This window comes from Aotus nancymaae, unplaced genomic scaffold, assembly GCF_030222135.1.
Source record: "Aotus nancymaae isolate 86718 unplaced genomic scaffold, 86718_ANA_hifiasm-v0.15.2.pri h1tg000103l, whole genome shotgun sequence".
In the NCBI taxonomy this organism is placed as follows: domain Eukaryota; kingdom Metazoa; phylum Chordata; class Mammalia; order Primates; family Aotidae; genus Aotus; species Aotus nancymaae.
In genome coordinates this window covers 3015641-3034141 of record NW_026988518.1, presented here as the reverse complement: position 1 = coordinate 3034141, position 18501 = coordinate 3015641, and the positions used below count along the sequence as shown (strand labels likewise).

The following is an 18501-nucleotide window of genomic DNA, read 5'->3' as shown; positions in this document are numbered from 1 at the left end:
GGCTTATGGTAAACGTCCCTTCTTTAAGGAGGCCTCCAGGAGCCCAGAGTAGGTTCTGGCCTTCTTTAAATCAGACATTTTTAACTTCTAATTATTGCATGATTATTCAATTGACAACTCACTCCCCAATTAGATCAAAGTTTCAGAAGAGAAGAATTGCATTTATTTTGGTTACTATATTATCCCCAGTGACTAGGACAGTGTTTGTCAGTTAAATATCTGATGAATGAATAGTGATGATATAGTTTGGCTGTGTCCCCACCCAAATCTTATCTTGCATTGCAGTTCCCATAATCCCCACGTGCAGTGGGAGGGACCTGGTGGGAGGTAACTGAATCATGGGGATGGTTATCTCCATGCTTTTCTCATGATAGTGAGTTCTCACACAATCTGATGGTTTTATAAGGGGCTTTTCCTCTTTTTCTTGGCACTTCTCCCTTCTGTCACCATGTAAAGAAGGATGTGCCTGCTTCCCCTTCTGCCATGATTGTAAGTTTCCTGAGGCCTCCCCAGAAATGCTGAACTGTGAGTCAATCAAACCTCTTTCCTTTATAAATCACCCGGGCTCGGGCATAAACACACACACACACACACACACACACACACACACACACACACACGTTTATATATTTTTTGAAATGGAGTCTCACTCTGTTGCTATGCTGGCATGATCTCGCCTCACTGCAACCTCTGCCTCCTGGATTCAAGTGATTCTCCTGCCTCAGCCTCCCAAGTAACTGGGATTACAAGCACACACCACCATACTCAGCTAATTTTTCTATTTTTAGTATAGAGAGGGTTTCACCATGCTGGCCAGGATGGTCTCAATCTTTTGACCTCGTGATCCACCCACCTTGGCCTCTCAAAGTGCTGGGATTATAGGCATGAGCCACTGCACCTGGCCTTGGGTATATCTTTATTAGCAGTGTGAGAATGAACTAATACAAATAATTAAAAAGAAAAGAAAACTGAAATAGAAGATTATGGAGTTAATGAAGTTTAAATCAGAGAAATTACAGTTCTTCCATTAAAAAAACCCTGGGGATTCTGTGATTGTGGCTGGGATTTGAGTTAAAGCTTGAAGAATATGGATTCAAATAACCGCTTCTAGGTTGATTATTTCCAAAGATATCCCTCCAATTTTGATATCATATGTGGACTCCAGAGACTCATTTACATCTTCCTGTAGAACCTCTTCACCCAGAGGGCCCAACATCACTTCAAATTCAAAATTTACAACACGAAATTCAACATCCTTCCTAATTTATATTTCAAATTTGTCTAATGAAGCAACTATTAAAACAAAACTAAGCAAAGAACGACTCATTTCCATCCTATTTTCCCAGACGTTGAATGCCTAGTATATACCGGGGTGTCTGGCAATGACAACCAACAAATAAAAATCATCTCACGCATGAATGAAAATGAAGGAAATGCCCGAAAACAGAATAATAAGATTCTATTTCAGACTCTTAAAGCCTTTTGGGTATTTAACTAAATACATTTTATTGTAAGCTTTGTGCCTAGCATGCTACCTGATACCTCATTGTTGCTAGGTTAGTTGAGAGAATTTATTGAAAACACACTAGGAGTTTTCAGAATGGGAAATGGGATAAGTAGAGAGAGAGAAAGAGAGAGGTAATATGTATATATACATACATACATATATACATATGACACACATACACATATACACACACACGTGTGTGTGTGTGTGTGTGTATGCCTAGAAGTTCTCAGCAAGGAGTGGTAGTGATTCCATCATGTATACCTAAAGAACATTCAGGTGTGAAATTGTGGGAATGCTAGCACTTAAAGGAAGGCTAAGGAAGATGATCGTGAGGGAAACCAAGAAGAGATCCAAGAGAATTAAGTCAGGTGCCACAGAAAGGTCAGGAATATCAGAGCTGAAAGTGCTAACTGGATGTAGCACTTGGCAGGATACTGGACAACATTTGCCTTTATAGGAGAGATCTGCAATGGAGTAGAAGCCAGTTTGTGGGGTAGGTTGAGGAATGGATGGGGGATAATGAACTAAAGATATCCAGCCAAGTAACACTTATAAGAAGTTTGGCTCCTGTAGGAGAAAGAGGTGAACTAGGGGTATAGGTTACAGGGTTTTGCATTTTGTTTTTTATTTTTGAGACAGGGTCTTGCTCTGTAACCCAGGCTGGAAGGTAGTGGGGCGATCACAACTCAGTTTAGCCTCAACCTCCTGAGCTCAAACAATCCTCCCACCTCAGCTTTCCAAATAGCTAGGACTACATGCACACACCACTATGCCTGGGTCTTTTTTTAAATATTTATTTAATTTTTCTTTTATAGAGATAAGGTTTTGCCATATTGCCCAGACTAGTCTCAAACTCCTGAGCTCATGCACTCTGTCTACCTGGCCTCTCCAAAACGCTGGGATTACAGGCGTGAACCACCATGCTTGGCCCACATTTTATTTTTTCGAAGAATGAAAATAATTATGTTTTAAAGAGATGCAGTTATTTTACATTTCAGAATAGGACAGACTGGTTTATATGTATGAGATTTCTGTCAAAATTGGCTGAATGATTATGTGATGAGAATAGAATAATGCAATATCTAACATGAAATAAGCTCTTCTTATTGGCCAGGCCCTCTGTTAGCACTTTTAAACACATTATCTTCTTTAGTTCTCAAAATAACCTAAAAGATAGGTTTAATTTCAGCCCCATTTTACAGATGAGGAAACTGAGTCTTAGGAAAGTTAAATGACTTGCTCCAGACTCCACGGTTAGAAAGTGATGGCACTAGAATTCCTGACCATACATTAGAATATAATCTAGATACAGACATTAACAGAGGAAAAACTTTTAATACAACTGCAATTACTTTTTCTACAACTATTGCATGGACCAAACACATATATTTAATCAAGTTATCTTCAACTGAAATATAGCTATGGTTTTGAAAAATCCATGCTTTTAGATAAAAATTGTCAGTGTTTTCAATTTACCTTACTTGTATAGTATAAGAATAAGAAGCCAAAACCAAAAAGCAGAAATAAAAACCCCTTCATTTTCTATTCTGAAGTGCTGAATGTTAGTACAATGTAGAAAAGAGCATAGAATAACTACTAAATATGAACAGGAACATTTTCTAGGAAGCCCATTTACATTATATAAAAAAATCTGTTTCTCAGGAGGAACAATTTGTACATTAATTAGGCCTGTTATAACTTTCTTAGAGTTGGCGGTGAGTTTTTTTCTCACAACAATTAGAAGGAACATCATTATCATTTCCTCCAGGGGGTTTTCTTTTTCTTTTGACTGTAAAAGTCAACTGATGCTTTACTTAATCCTCTTTGCTCACTCTGAGATCCTGTTTTTTTGTAGTATATGCTTATGGGTATACTTCACTATAGTCTTAAAATAGTTCACCATGTGAACATAAGAAATCAGATTTTGAAAATCATATAATGTCATGTACTTTATGGGATTTTCATGACTATTGTAAAAACCTGCTGCTAAAAGGAATCTAGAAATACTTTTCAAAGGATGAACAGTAAAGTATAATCTAAATCATCCCTGATTTTTCCAGGAAGAAGATACAAAAGCTATGAATTCTCTCAATCCTCAAACATGGCACAATTTGTATGTAGTAGACTCAGCCAAGGAGTGGAGAGGCCAAAATATAGACTTGGTATCTTTTAACTGGAGAAGAACATGGTAGGACCCAAGGCTAAGAAAACTCCCCGTTCCCCACTCACTTCTAGGCTCTTTATCCTACAGGGTTAATGTACCACATAACTGGGAGCTCTACTGAGAATGTGAACTGAACAGAAAACTTGAAGAGGGAGAAGAAACTATAAGATACTTATTGAGCAAGAGTGGGATAGTGTGCAATGCTGGAAGCCCTGGAATCCACCGTGAGACATGAGTGCTGGAGGGGATGACTTCAGATATACTTAATCATATGGCAAATGTCACATTATTTATGTACCTTTCTGAAGTAAGTAGTTTAATTTTTACTTCCAATAAGATTAAACCTACTAATTTTCCTGACAGAATTTCTGACAGTAGGAACTTTGCACATTGATATTTTGCACATTGATATTTTCTTTAAAAATTTTATTGTACATACACATTTTACAAAAAAAATTTTATTGTAAATACAAATCAGGTGGGGATCTTTTTAAAATGCAGATTCTGGTTCTGTGTCTTTGGAGTGGGATCCTGGAGTGAGATTACGCATTGGCCAAGTTTTCAGGGGCTGCTGCTGCTGTTGGACCATACTTAGAACAGCAAAGTCTTAAGCACTGGCAGAGGCCCATCTCATCTCAACTGAAATGCTGGTTGCAAAAAAATTCTTCTAAACAAATAGGTTTCTTATTAATTTTTAGTATTAGATAATATCAATATTTTCATGGCCTTTTAAAAAATGCACTACTTATAATAAGAAGTCATGTTTGAAGAAACAAGAATAATTTGCTGATTAAACAGTAATAAGACTAAAAATAAATCTTAGGATGCAAGTGCACCATTGAGAACAGCTTTGCCCATGGATTTGATCTCAGGAAATGGAATTGCTTAGAAAGATGCCTTGTCATTGCCTAACCTTTATACTCCATTGAGGGCTTTATCTCTATCTCAAAAGTAAATGGTTCTTGTTAAAACTCCAAACATGTAGCTGCTATGCCTAAATGGGTGTATTTTATATGACATCTCTTAATTATTTGTTTAGCAGCTCTGATTAGGACTCTTAATAGCTGTTAACATGTTTGCTTAGTATAATTCGTAAGTTCTTTATGGTGAAGGCTGGTTTATCTTTCCTCACAGCAGGGCATCAGGTGCCATTATAAGGATCGTTGCCACCATTAATTATTTTTATAAGTGTAAATATCCCTATGTGGGCTATTTTAAAGAGAGGCCCCTAGATTCTCAGCAGGATCAGCCTTATGCAGTAGCTGAGTAGGTGGTGGCCCCCTGTGCAGCATGATTTGACGTGTGCCATAAAGCGCCAAATAGTCTCCTCTAGAGGTCTAACACAGTGCCCTGAAGTTTTACTTTAGGTGCAGGCACATTTAATGGAGGCCTGCCTGTGCAGAGCAACTGTACAAATACCTGGATGGTGACAGAGGGTTGTCAGGAGATATTCTTTTCTTATTTTTTTTCATAAAATGAGATTAACTAGATTATCAGTAAATTACCTATTTATGGAGATTTATGTCTTCAAAATCTTCTTTACATACATTATTTCTTTCAGTACTCAAAATAAACCTGACTTAGGCAGAAGAGGGAGTAATATTCTTACTTGAAAAATGGAAAGAGCTTGGACTTGAAGCCCTAGTTCTTAAAGTCAAATCTTGTGGTTTCTGTGCCATATCAAGTTAAGAGGTTGAGAGCACGCATACAGAAGTCAAACAGAATCGAGTTCCAGTTACATCTTAGCTGCGTAATCATGAGCAACATTTTTCACTTACAAATGGAGATTAAATACTTAGCACATAGGAAACTAAAAGGCAACATACTTAAGTGCTTAAAATAGTAGCTTGCACTCAGCTAGACTGGCACCAAAATTAAATTTCATGATGAATAAATCATTAGGGTATGAATTAGGCAGGATATAATTTTAAAATATAATACGTTTTTAGTCAAATGCTGCAGAGGAAGGCTATGGACCTTATTTTTATTTGCATTAAGTAATGATCTCAAAAAAAAAAAAAAAAGCTTTGATTTTGTTGTTAGAAGACTCATGTCTGATACCTAACTCTGTCATTTGGCAGCTGTGTAACTGGGGCAAGTCATTTAGCTTGTTGAGCTCCCTTTCTCTCCTCCAAATCTGAAAAAGGAGGATGATAACAACGTATTGTTGTGAAGATTTATATCACGAAGGTGGACGTACTATGGAAATTATAATGCTGAGACAGAACGGTACTAAACTTCATTGGTATTGTAGAATTTCACGTGCCTAGCAGAGGCCAAAATGGAAGCTGTTGTCTATTAAAAAAAAAAAAAAAAGCTAACTGAATCTGAAAAGTAAAAGAAATTTACAAGGAAGCTATCAAATAAAATCTAAATTAGATTCAAAATATTTATCCAAGGTGAATAATTTGGCAAAGAAGAGTTCTACAAAAGCAGAACACCCTGAAACGGGCACATGGTTTTGTGTAATCAAACAGCACATTTTTCAATTGCTATTTTAAAACATTACAAAGTTTAAAAATAGAGATCTTGATCTATTAAACGTAAGTCAGATAAACCCATGACCATAATTATCCCTTTTCAATTCTTATCCTACAGATAGACAAACTCCACTTTAGGACTTAGAAATATGTGCCTCCAGGTTATATGAGAGTAAAATCTATCTTTATAATTTAAGTCTAAAGTGGTCTCCAAGTTCCTGTAAATTCATTAGTAAAAGGTCTACTGTAGAATTACTACATTTAAGCAAAAACGGAACTTCTTCTGCAATGGTTATCACATTCTAAATTGCATTAATAACTGAGTTGTATGTATCTGGAAGAGGTTCAAGAAGCCTCCCATGAATGTGGTTCATATATAAAACATTGAATAAGGAGGGTTGTTCATCCAATTTTTAAAGCTTTCTCAGGAAAAAAAAGAATATATTGTCTTTTCTTACTAACCTATTTTGATAAGCATGTATTTTATTTAAACTATGCAAAATATTGCAATATTTTATATAGCCCTTTATAGTTTTCAAAGCATGCTGTCAAAAAGAAATATCTATACAGTAATTTACAGTTTTCAAAGCATGGTGACAAATAAGATCAAAGGGAATTTAGACTTTTTTTCAGATCAGCCTCCTCATTTCAGAGATTAGAAGTCCAGAAAGGCTATAGGATCTGTCGATGTTACACAGCTAGCTGGAGGCAGTGCTGGCAGACCTGCCTGGTCTGAAGTTCTTTCTGCTACGACACTGCCTCTCAAAATCATTGTACTTAGTCCATATATCAGTTCTAAGAGAAAGACAGAGAAGGTTCTATGAATTGTTCAGTAAGTGAGGAAGCCAAACATTGAATGCAGTGCCCCAAATGAAGACTTGTAACTGGGAGGACCAATAGTAAGACTCAGAACTTCTGATCTCTGCAGAGCTTACCTTTTCTTTTTATTATTATTTCCATAAATTTCTGAGTCTTAAATGAGATGAAAGTATTACATATATAAACAAGCACATATTTATAATTTTCATAAAAAGGAGCAAAGTGATTTCACATTTATTAATTGATTATGACAGAAATCCACAGATTTTTAACATGTAAGGTTTTAATATTTGGATGACCCACTTAACATTTCCTACTTTAACTGGAAACTATATTTCTGCTGTCTTTGGATAGAAATGCAGTTTCTAATTCTATCTGTCCACACCCACCGATTAAAAATATCAGGTTTTCTGAAGGCATGGAATCAATAATTCTTCATGTAATTGAGTTCTGACCAGTACTGGCAAACAGATGTATAAAACTACACTGTATTTTAGAAACTGGCATACAATATATATAGATAAAGTAAGAATTCAGAATAACAATATCTCCCTATGAGCTTTTGGTACTACATAAACATGGCATTGCTTACTAGAACTCATGAATAAAACACCAAAATTATAATTTTATAAAAATATACGTTAAAAGACAGCCCCTGGAGATACATGGTAAATAGGGAACTAGATGGGGATATATTTGTATATTCACATGAAACCACAAATCTTAGTTGTTCTATCATATTAGTTTCCATTTGTTTGAGCTGTACAACATCAAAGTCGTGATGTCCCTCTATATTGCATTTAGCAGTAATGTAACGGACTATGTGAAGAAATCAAAGTGAGAGTTTCTAAGTAGTTTCCTGGCAATTGAGACAGCAGGCTCTTTCATCTGCTCTGTAACTGTGGCAGTGAATTGATTTAAACTCCTTCTGAGATCTCAAATGGTTTTATATTCTTAGGTCTCTCAAGCAACTTTTTTTCCCCCAAAGTGATAAAATTCTAGCATTCAGCAGAAACCATCTTGTTTCCCCCTAAAGGAGAGGGCTTATTTCAGCTTTGCTACTAAACTGCACAGGATCACTAAGTAAAATGGGTGTCCAAATGCCATTCTACTAAGAAATCTGGCTTTGAGTTCAGTTGTCTATGTTTTGACCACAGCAAATAGGATTGGGGGGGAAAAAAAAAAAGAACAACAAACGAATAGCCCCCCAGATGTTGTTTTTCAAAAGTTCAGTTCAGAAAAATTGTATGATGATAAGTAGTTCTGTTTATTACATATTTTCAAAGTTGTTTTTAATTGCCACTCATTGATAAATCCAAATGGTATAAGAGTCATTTATTTTGTATATCATATAATTCTTCTCGGTATATTACTTACCTTTTAAATGATAAAAATCTCTGATAAATTTTAAGTATATAAATTTCCCCCTTTTCCTCCAATTAAGAAGGAACTTTATGGAGTTCGAAAGTCTATTCTTCAGTGTCGCTCTGTGGTCAATCGCTAATTAATTTCTTAACCCAAGTTCAGCTAAAGACAGACTGAAGAGAATAAAATGTTTTCAAGGTATATTATACTGAGATCCAAACCACATTTTGCCAGCCGGAATATAATCATCAATTCTCCAAGTATTTTCTCAAAGGCAGCATAGGTGATGGGCCACCCACTCGACTACTATTCAGAAGAGCATTTGTGACACTGATCTTCTCTGTTGCACTTTGTTGATGACACAACTTCACTGAAGATGGCCTGGGCTGATTAGTCAAAGGGGCTGTGCCCTGCAGGCGAGACTGCCCCTGCCCCCTTTCTTGTATCTGTCCTTTAAAAGTGAGCTCCAACTGGACTCAGATCTCAATAATGACTGCAACCAAGAAATAATAATAAGAACCATACAGAGACACAGCACCTCTGTCTGCCTTTTATGCGACACTAGAGATAAAATGGGTGAGCCAGGTACAACATGTAGGGCCAAAGAATGGTGATTACTGTTCTGTCTCTTCAAAGATATTGCTGTTGATGGCTGTGCTTCCCAACAGGCATACGCACAAGACTCAAAAGACTGGGGTAACAACTGGAGTCTTCTACACGCCAGGATCCTACGTAGCCCATTCTTTGGTTAGGAACTGTGGCTGCAGTTTGAGGAAGTTTGGCCACTGCGCTTCAGAGGCAGTAGGATTTTTCTACTGACATAGTTTCTCACCATCAGCCTTTGGTGCTGCATCAGTTACCACAGTAATTTTCAATTTACTCTGCAGTAACCCAGGTGGTGGTGTAAGGGTTTGCATGTAGCATTGTGCATACTCAGCACCTCTCACGATAAAAGTGGGGCAAGAAAAGGAAACTCGACCTCCAAACAATAGCTGTCAGATGACTCAAATTCTTCATTTTAGGCAATCTTTCTTTTTCAACAGAGTCAACACGCTGGGAAAACTTGATTTCTCATATCATTTACTAAAATACCACATAGAGTTTGATCACAGAGGAGAAGAAGTATAATGCCTAGAGAGGAAAAGTCTACAGGGAAAATTAATGCATGGAATCTTTTTCTGAACCCTGAAGATGGCTGAAGGTTATGTGGTCACTCAACAACTAAGGAGATATTCACATTCCGAAAAAACAGAACAATTCGGCTACAATGAGAAAAATTTGTTAACAAGAAATAACATTTCAAATAGTCCTGACAACCTCTTAAAGTATTCACAATTCAGTAGTTGGTGATGGTTAATCTATAAATTGATAAATACACAAATTTGTGCGAGAGTACAATTTCCCTGTTATCAGTGAGCCAACAATTCTGACTGAGTTGCCAATATATTCTGGGACACAAAAGTTGAAGTTCAGTTGATTAAGAGTGAATAAACTATGTAAGAGTTAAGTGCTGTAGAAAAAACAAAACAACTTTGCCAGTGTTCAAGTTAATATACGGTAAACACAGTGCATGCCATGGAGGGCTAGAGAAGTGAAGCAATAAGGTTTGCATTTTTTAAAAGGAGTTTTTAAAAGTATTAAATTCATTTTTAATCCCTTTACCCTATATATGGAAAACAAAGTTTGTGATTCTGTGGAAAGACCAGGAAAATAAATTGTAGGCTAGTATTTTTTTGGCTGTTAGTTTTAATGAAGACCAAGAACCTAAAACTAAAATGCCTAGTCTTTAGCTACAAAAGGTGGATCTACTGTAACATGGTTATAGACGAACAAATGCAAGGTCCGAAGTAGTTTTATTTATGCTTTCTCACTAAAAGGGCACATATTTTATGATCTGTGACTATGACAACCTGAAGAAAGATTACAAACACCAGTAAAAGTTTTAGGCTGAGGATTTTAGGAGGATGCTTAGAGAAGACCATATAATTTACCATCCAAACTGTGATACTTGAGAGTAAATGGGAAACTATTAATGAAAATATCAGGACCAGCAGTATAATCTGGGATTGTCCTTACCACTAGGATCTGTGATTCTCTTACTTAGAGGGTTTCTTTCTTCTTATCTTTATAGTGGAGGAAGAATTTCACTTATCCTTCTGGAATGCATTCCAAAATGCGCTGTCACTTTTGGTTTAGTTTAACATTCTGGTCTTTCAGATACTTATGCAGGCCTCAGAGCATTAACATTGGATCGAATTCACAAGGCTTTTATTATTCAGGTAGGGATTTGGAATCTTGGAGACCTGACTTGATCCAGTAACAGGACCCGACTTGATCCTTTTATTGATCCAGATAATCCTAGATTTAAAGGGTCCCTTTTGGCCTCCAACTTAAAAAAAAATAATTAACAGACTTTGCTTCTTGTAGACTTCTCGATTTCCAGAATAATTGGGCAGATAGTACACAGAGTTTCATATGCCCACACCACCCCCACACTCAGCAGATTTCCCATTGTTAGTATCTTGCATTAGACAGTACATCTGTTACAGTTACAGCACCAATATTGATATGTTATTATTAACTGAAGTTCATAGTTTATATGAAAATTCACTCTCTGCATTGTACCTTTCTATGGTTTTTGACAAATGTGTAATGACATGTATCCATCATTAGAGTTTTATACAGAATAGCTTCACTGCCCTAAAAATCTCCTGTGCTGTACCTATTCATCCCTCCCACCCTCGCCTCCCCCATTCCCTGGCAACCACCCATCCTTTTTACTGTCTCCATAGTTTTGCCTTTTCCAATACGTCATATAATTGACATGAAATATATGTAGCTTTTTCAGCCTGACTTCTTTCACTTAGCAATATGCATTAAGGTTGCTCCAGGTTGTTCTGTAGCAATAGAATCCATTCGCCTATTGAAGAATTACCACAGTTTCTTTCACTTTTATTAACAACTTTATATCTTTTAAAGAATAAAATCATTTTTCTATATAGCCAAAGTAATATTTTTGCAGTTAATACAATAAATAATTCCTTAGTATAATCTGATATCCATAGTAACATTTCCATAATATTTTTATAGCTGGTTTATCCAAGCCTGGGTTCCATCGAGGACTGCATGTTGCATCCAGTCGCTCTGTCCCTCAAGTTTCCTTCTATCTGGCACAGCCCCTTTTTCATTCCACGAGCCTGTTTTAGAAACACTACTACTAGGGTCTTGTTGCTTTGCCACAGTGTTCTTTACATTTCTTTTCTCTATCCCTTTCATCTCCTGTAAACTTGTACTTGTCTTGAATCTTGCTGAACTCTCACACAATGTGGTTCACTGGAATTGTGTCCTCATGGGGCATCTCCAGTGCTTTACGGGAATGGGGTGGCAGCGAATGAATGGCGGACATTGCCTGTGATCACGGGCTTGCTCTGCCATCCCACTGGACTTCAGTTTAACTGTTTATGATAAAAGATACAACTCAGGAACAGCGAAATAGAAAAGATGCATAGGGCAAAGTCTGAGGGAGGGATACGGAGCCTCCATGTCTTCTCCAGACACTCCTCCAAGGCTCTTTCGGTCTAAAAAAACCTCAAAAGGACAGGAAGGGCAAGGAGCTACTCAAAATCCAAATCCTTTAAGGCTGGAAAAGTTTGATACAATTTAACAAACTTAATATTCTGTCCTTTTGCAACTTACTTCTTTATGCTTTACCCAAATTCCCTTATGATTACAGCACTTTGAAATTTACTTAGGTTACTTATTATGTTCTAAACCCTGTTCAAAATATGTCCACATATAGTACCACATTTAAACTCACAATAACACCTTGGGTAAGTATTATTTTCTTCAGTTAGCAGATGGGTAAATATAGGTCAGAAATCAAAGGCCTTGATTAAGATCATACAGCTACTAAGTAGGAGAACAAAGATTAAAATTCTATCTGTTTTCCCCCAGGTTCCTTTCTTGTAACCATAGTGCAATCCTGCTTTCTGTTTTGACCACTACTACAAAGGCAACAGTTTTCATGTGGAAACAGGGAGATTATATATGTTTATAATGCATGTGTATGTATGTTTATGTTAATGTATATGTTTATATATGTATATGTGTCTCTGTTTATGTACACACATACGTACACACAAGCATATATATACACACAATATTATATATGTATATACAAATATATATACAAGTATATTTATACATACACAGACACACATATATACATATATTATTTTTCTATGTATATGTAGCATAGATATTTTATGAGCGTTATAGTGTTATATCAAATAAAATATACATAATTATCTACTTCAGTGCCTATATGCATGTACAATAGGTATCATCATTTGGATCTCATTCACCAGATTTTAGTCACAGCACTTAAAAAGGGCAGAGACTATATTTCTTTTGGTTACCATTGTATACCCAGTACTTGCCACACAAAGATCTTTGCCTGGCATATGACTTACTCAATGAATGAATAAATGAAGCGAAACAAAAATATTGTAATAGTATCAGTCAGTGACAAACAGAATTCCCTTTCATTCCCTGTCAAGAATACATTTTTCTCTGTAATTATACAAATATATCGTAATTAAGAATTCATACCAATCCACGATAGAATACTTTTCTCTCAACTCATTGTACCATTTATATATTAATTTCTTTGCATTATTACTTAATTCTTCTTTGGATATGCCAATGTATTTCAAGGATGTAAAGAAGTAGCCCTACTTCTTCAGCATTCTTCTTGATATTCAAACTACTATGTGTCACAGATAAACTGAACAAGGCCTGTATATAGATTTTTGCTTCTCTGGTGTTCCCAGTCTAGATACCTGAATCTTAACAGCAATTGTCACTTGATTATGTTTTCTCTTCTGGTAGTCCCCTTTAACACTAACTGAAGAAATGTGTAATTAAGAATTCTAGAAAGATGTCATTTAACAATTTCCGAATTCATACTATCAAATCCAATATATACAATGTTCTAATTTTCACACATAGATGTTAAAGCAATCTGGATTCTAACTATAATAAAGGACAGATAAAACAGAGCCTGGAGACACTAAGGAAAAGGTCTCTATCTTGTTTTGTGTCTGGACTCTCTTATCTACTTTTTTTGGGTTTCTGCATCACACACCCATAGAGGTCAGTCCAGTATTCTTGGGTCAGGACAAATATTTTTATTTTAAAGAATTCCCTCTCTATAGTTATCTCAAATATACTTTAAATTTACAGTTCAACACTTCATCAAATTACTTAGAAATAGTCCAAATTAAATGATCAAATGTATTATTGAGCAAATTTGTACAAATACTATTAACATTGTAAATGATTTGCTTCCTCTAATACAGGTCCTGCAAAACCACTGCCTGTGCCCAGTAAAGGTCTTCTCTGTTTGCTGGGGATTTGGCCAGGAGAGTTTAATAAATTATTCTGAATTTTTACCAGAAGAGAGCAATTTTCTTTGTTTTTCCTTTCTTCTCTTTTCTTTTTCTTTCTTTCTTTCTTTTTTTTTTTTGGCATGCTCTCACTCTTTGTTGCCTAGGCTGAGTATAGTGGCATGATCATAGCTCACTGTAGCCTCAAACTCCTGGGCACATGGAATCCTCCTCCTTCAGCCTCCTGAGTTGCTGGGACTACGGGCGCATGCCACCATGCTTGGCTAATTTCCTAAATTTTTTATAGAGATAGGGTCTTACTGTTACCCAGGCTGATCTTGAATTCCTGGGCTGAAGTGATCCTCCTGCCTTGGCCTCCCAAGTGTTGGGACTATAGGTGTGAGACACTGTGCCCAGCTGAGAGAGCAATATTCAAACTCATCATTTCTTTGAAAATTTTCTCTATTACTCAAAAGTTACCTACTAATTAATTTATTCTTTCATTCAGCACATACTAATTGATTCATGAATCCTTTGGTTTCTTTTCACATTTCCTTTTTTTTTTTGAGACGGAGTTTCGCTGTTGTTACCCAGGCTGGAGTGCAATGGTGCGATCTCGGCTCACCGCAACCTCCGCCTCCTGGGTTCAGGCAATTCTCCTGCCTCAGCCTCCCGAGTAGCTGGGATTACAGGCACGCGCCACCATGCCCAGCTAATTTTTTGTATTTTTAGTAGAGACGGGGTTTCACCATGTTGACCAGGATGGTCTCGATCTCTTGACCTCGTGATGCACCCGCCTCGGTCTCCCAAAGTGCTGGGATTACAGGCGTGAGCCATCGCGCCCTGCTTCTTTTCACATTTCTATTATCAAACAAAACTTTTGACTACAGCAGCCTGAGGTTATACTGTTTGTTTTCTGTCAGAACGAGCTTTCCATGCAGCGCTGTTGTGAAGACCAAATGAGGTAAGAATAATTAAGTACTATGTACCAGGAAGGCCATCCTTGTTGGTATAGGTGTGACACAATGGGTTTGATTCAGAGGTAAGAATAAATATTAAAGTTCTGAATTTTGTGTTTTAACGTGCAACTGGTATCTTTTGAGGTGTGTGTGTGTTTTCATACTGACTAATTTCTAAGATGAGTTGCTCCATTGAGCTCCAAGACAAATATGATCACATTTATGTTGTAAACAATTAATCACACACAGATAAACATATAAGACAGAATTTTGAGACAAGAAAATGACTTACTTTCAATTGTTATGCTTTCAGAGTATAAGCCAGAATCATCTTAGTACCGCCTACCCATAAATCAATATACTACAGGTCTTAAATCAATTATGGAACACAAATTAGGTCAAAGAAAAGGTAAATAAGGTAAATGTAGATAAACTGGATTTTAAGTGTTTTATATTTCAGTTTTGTCTATAAAATGTCACACTTTAAACCACTGCTTATATTCTGAATCTGCTTATAATCAACATTACCTAATTAAACAATGCTCAGACATGCAATAGAATTGGCATATTTTTAATTCCCTCCAGATTACTCACATTTATTTTATGTGTTTTAGAGACATCAGGCCTTATAAATGTGCAACAGTATACTGTAGCTGTATAAGACCAGGCATGTGTAATGTGTGATGCATTTGGCCATACAAATTCATCAGTGTTTAAACTGATTTTTTGCTTGTATCATTGTTTTCAGGCTCAATGATGAGTCATGAAACTTTCCTCTCACCTCATATTCATTACTACATCTGGTGCCATCCAGACGGAGTTAATATCCACAATGTACTGATTGATTTAGGAAGATGATAATGAGATTATTGCTCATGCCCTTAAAGCATGACAACTGAAATTCTATCATTTTCCACATGAGGAAATATGCTAAATATTATAATATCTGACATGTCTATCACTGTGGGATTAAGCCAGCTATCTGAAACAGAGGTTTGATATTTTGATCTTTAGACATATTATCTTCTTTTGTCTTACAAACACAGAATTATTGATTTGGAGATAATGGCAGTTTATATTTGCATGCCTACAGTCTTTAATTCCACAAAGTATTAAGGTCCTCCTGGTTCAAATCTGTCAAAACAAGCAAAGAGCAAGCATTGCTCCTTCCTCTCATTATGTGGGGCATGACCATAGAATAGGGTAAGACAGGTGTTTAACTTGCAGCATTTATATTTCAGCCCAGGAGAATCTGGTTTAAAAGTTTTCAAAAGACTGATGTGTCACAAAAATATTAAATGTGTGGGAAATCTGACCAGGTAAACAAAATGAAGAAGGAATGCTTCCTGAATATTCAAAGAAGGCAAGTTATGGAATTGGATGAGCATGTTTTTAAGGCTAATAAGTGTAGAGGTTTTTTTTCCTCCCCATTGGAGGGAAATGTTTTATAGACCATTACTTATTTTATTTTAAAATGTACATTTGATGTGAATTTTATTTCTTTTAGTATTTTCCTCAAAATAATCTTCTAAAATTCAGCTTTAGGAATACATTTTTGAGAATGACAAGAGATTACTAAAACCGGCCTTTGAACTATTCAATACACAGGTACTTACTGTCCATTTTTAAACGTTCACTGGTGAAGATTTACAGTAAGCCACTCCTCTCTCCTCTTGGCATCTGTCCACAAGCAAGTATGCATATATCTGCTTTGTGCCTATTATTATTTCAATTACTATGAGGCATTCTTAAAAAGTGAAAATGCACATACATCCTAGCTAGAAGACAAGACATACATTCATTCATCAGCATTGGATTGTACATACATTTTTAGGCTTGAGACATGTCTAAAAAGTAGGATGGAGAAAAGGAGATACAGGTGCCTATCTGACATTTTCACCGAGGTATTTCCTAGGCATCTTAACTGCAGCCAGAACAGCATTCCCAGTTTTTCACTCACTGCAGCCTACCACTCTACCGGTCCAAAATCTAGAAATCATCTCTCTTCCTTTCTTTTCATGTCTACAACCATTCAATTTCTCAGCAAGTCTCATTGCATTACTTCAAGTATGTATTGTCAGTCTGCCTATTTGTTGCCATATCCACTGCTTCTTGCAACTGGAATCTATCATGATCTCTCACTTGCCCTACTGCAATATTTTCTTTATTCAGGCTTGACTCTCCTAAATTAATTATCTACACAACAGCTAGAATGATTATTTAAAAATATTAATTAGATCATAATTTACCACTGTGTAAAATCAATAATCCCTTGCCTCACTTTGCAAAAATGGGAACACTTTCTACAAAGCACTGCATGATCTGGTCCTGCCTCGCTGGCCTTCCTTGAGTATGTCAAGCTTATTTCTGCCTGAGGAGCTTTGCTCTGTCTCTTGCAATGCTTTTCACCATACTTTCCCATAGCTGAATAATATCCCATTGTATGGATGTACCACCATATTTTGTTTATCCATTCATCAAGCTGCTAGGGATTTAGACTGTGTCCAGTTTTGGGGGTATTAGGAACAATGCTGCTATCATCATCTGCATACAAGTCTTTTTAAAAATATATATTTTTATTTATCTTAGATGATGTGGAGTAAAATTTCTGGATCATAGGGTACACTTTTGTAACTTTCTAAGAAACTGTCAAACTGTTTTTCAAAATGGTTGCACCATTTTACATTCCAACAAGTAATGCATCAGGATACCAGTTTCTCCACATCCTCACCATCATTAATTATTGTCTACCTTTTGATACTAGCCATTTTAGTGGGCAGAAATGTTAGCATAGTATGCTGGTTAAAATCACAGATTCTGGGCCAAATTGTGCAAATTCATATCACAACTTGCCGTCCTGTAACTTAACATTCCTGTCTATAGAATGAGGACAGTAATAACACCTGTCTTAGCCTGTTTGGACTGCTATAACAAAAATGCCATAGACTGGGTAGCTTCAATAACACACATTTATTTCTTACAGTTTTGGAGGCTAGGAAGACCAAGATCAAGGTGTTATCAGATTTGGTGTCTGGTGAAGACCTGATTCCGGGTTAATAGATAGCCATCTTTTTGCTGTCCTTATGTGGCAGAAAGGATTAGAGGCTCTCAAGGGTCTCTTGAATAAAAGCACCAATCTCATTTATAAGGGGTCCACCCTCTGATCTAACAAATCTCTTTGACTTATCAAAGGCCTACCTCTTAATACTATTACATTGGGGTTAGTATTCCAACGTATACATTTTGGGGAAACACTAACATTCAATCTATAACAGGATTACCAGAGGTATAAATAAATTATTATAACTTTTAGCTTACAAAGGGTTTGTCTCATAGTAAATTTTATATGAGTTAACCATGATAATATTTAAAATTATCATAATTTGCAAGGTTGCAACATACTTGACCTGGTTGTGGATTATAGTTAGGCTTTGGGAAACTGTTTATGTTCTCTTAATAATTGGTTCCTTATATGATGTCAGCTTAAGATAGTTAAGATAGTTATCCCAATGTCCAGGTACTAGAATGCTAGGTACTATGAATATCAAACCACAGATTTTAAATGACAATTAGAATGGTTAAAACTTCCAAATGGCCAGATCAACCTGCCAGAGTACTTAAGTCAAATATGGGTCTTTGAATGAATGATTGAACTAATGGTTTAGTTTACTCACAAAATATACCTGTCCATGGGGATAAAAAGGAAACTGCTGTGGGCAAGTTGTTTTCCTTTATAAAGTTGTCAATTGTCTGACCATAAAGACCTTCTTCCTCTGTTTTCCTCACCCCATTTATTTGTTTCCTTGTCTTCTTTTTC

At 36.3% G+C, this 18501-nt stretch overlaps 1 protein-coding gene across 3 annotated transcripts in view; it reads right to left on the bottom strand.

The window, feature by feature from the left end:
• Positions 1-18501, bottom strand: part of DPYD (dihydropyrimidine dehydrogenase) — an 865822-nt gene that overhangs the window by 115628 nt on the left and 731693 nt on the right. The window lies entirely within an intron of this gene.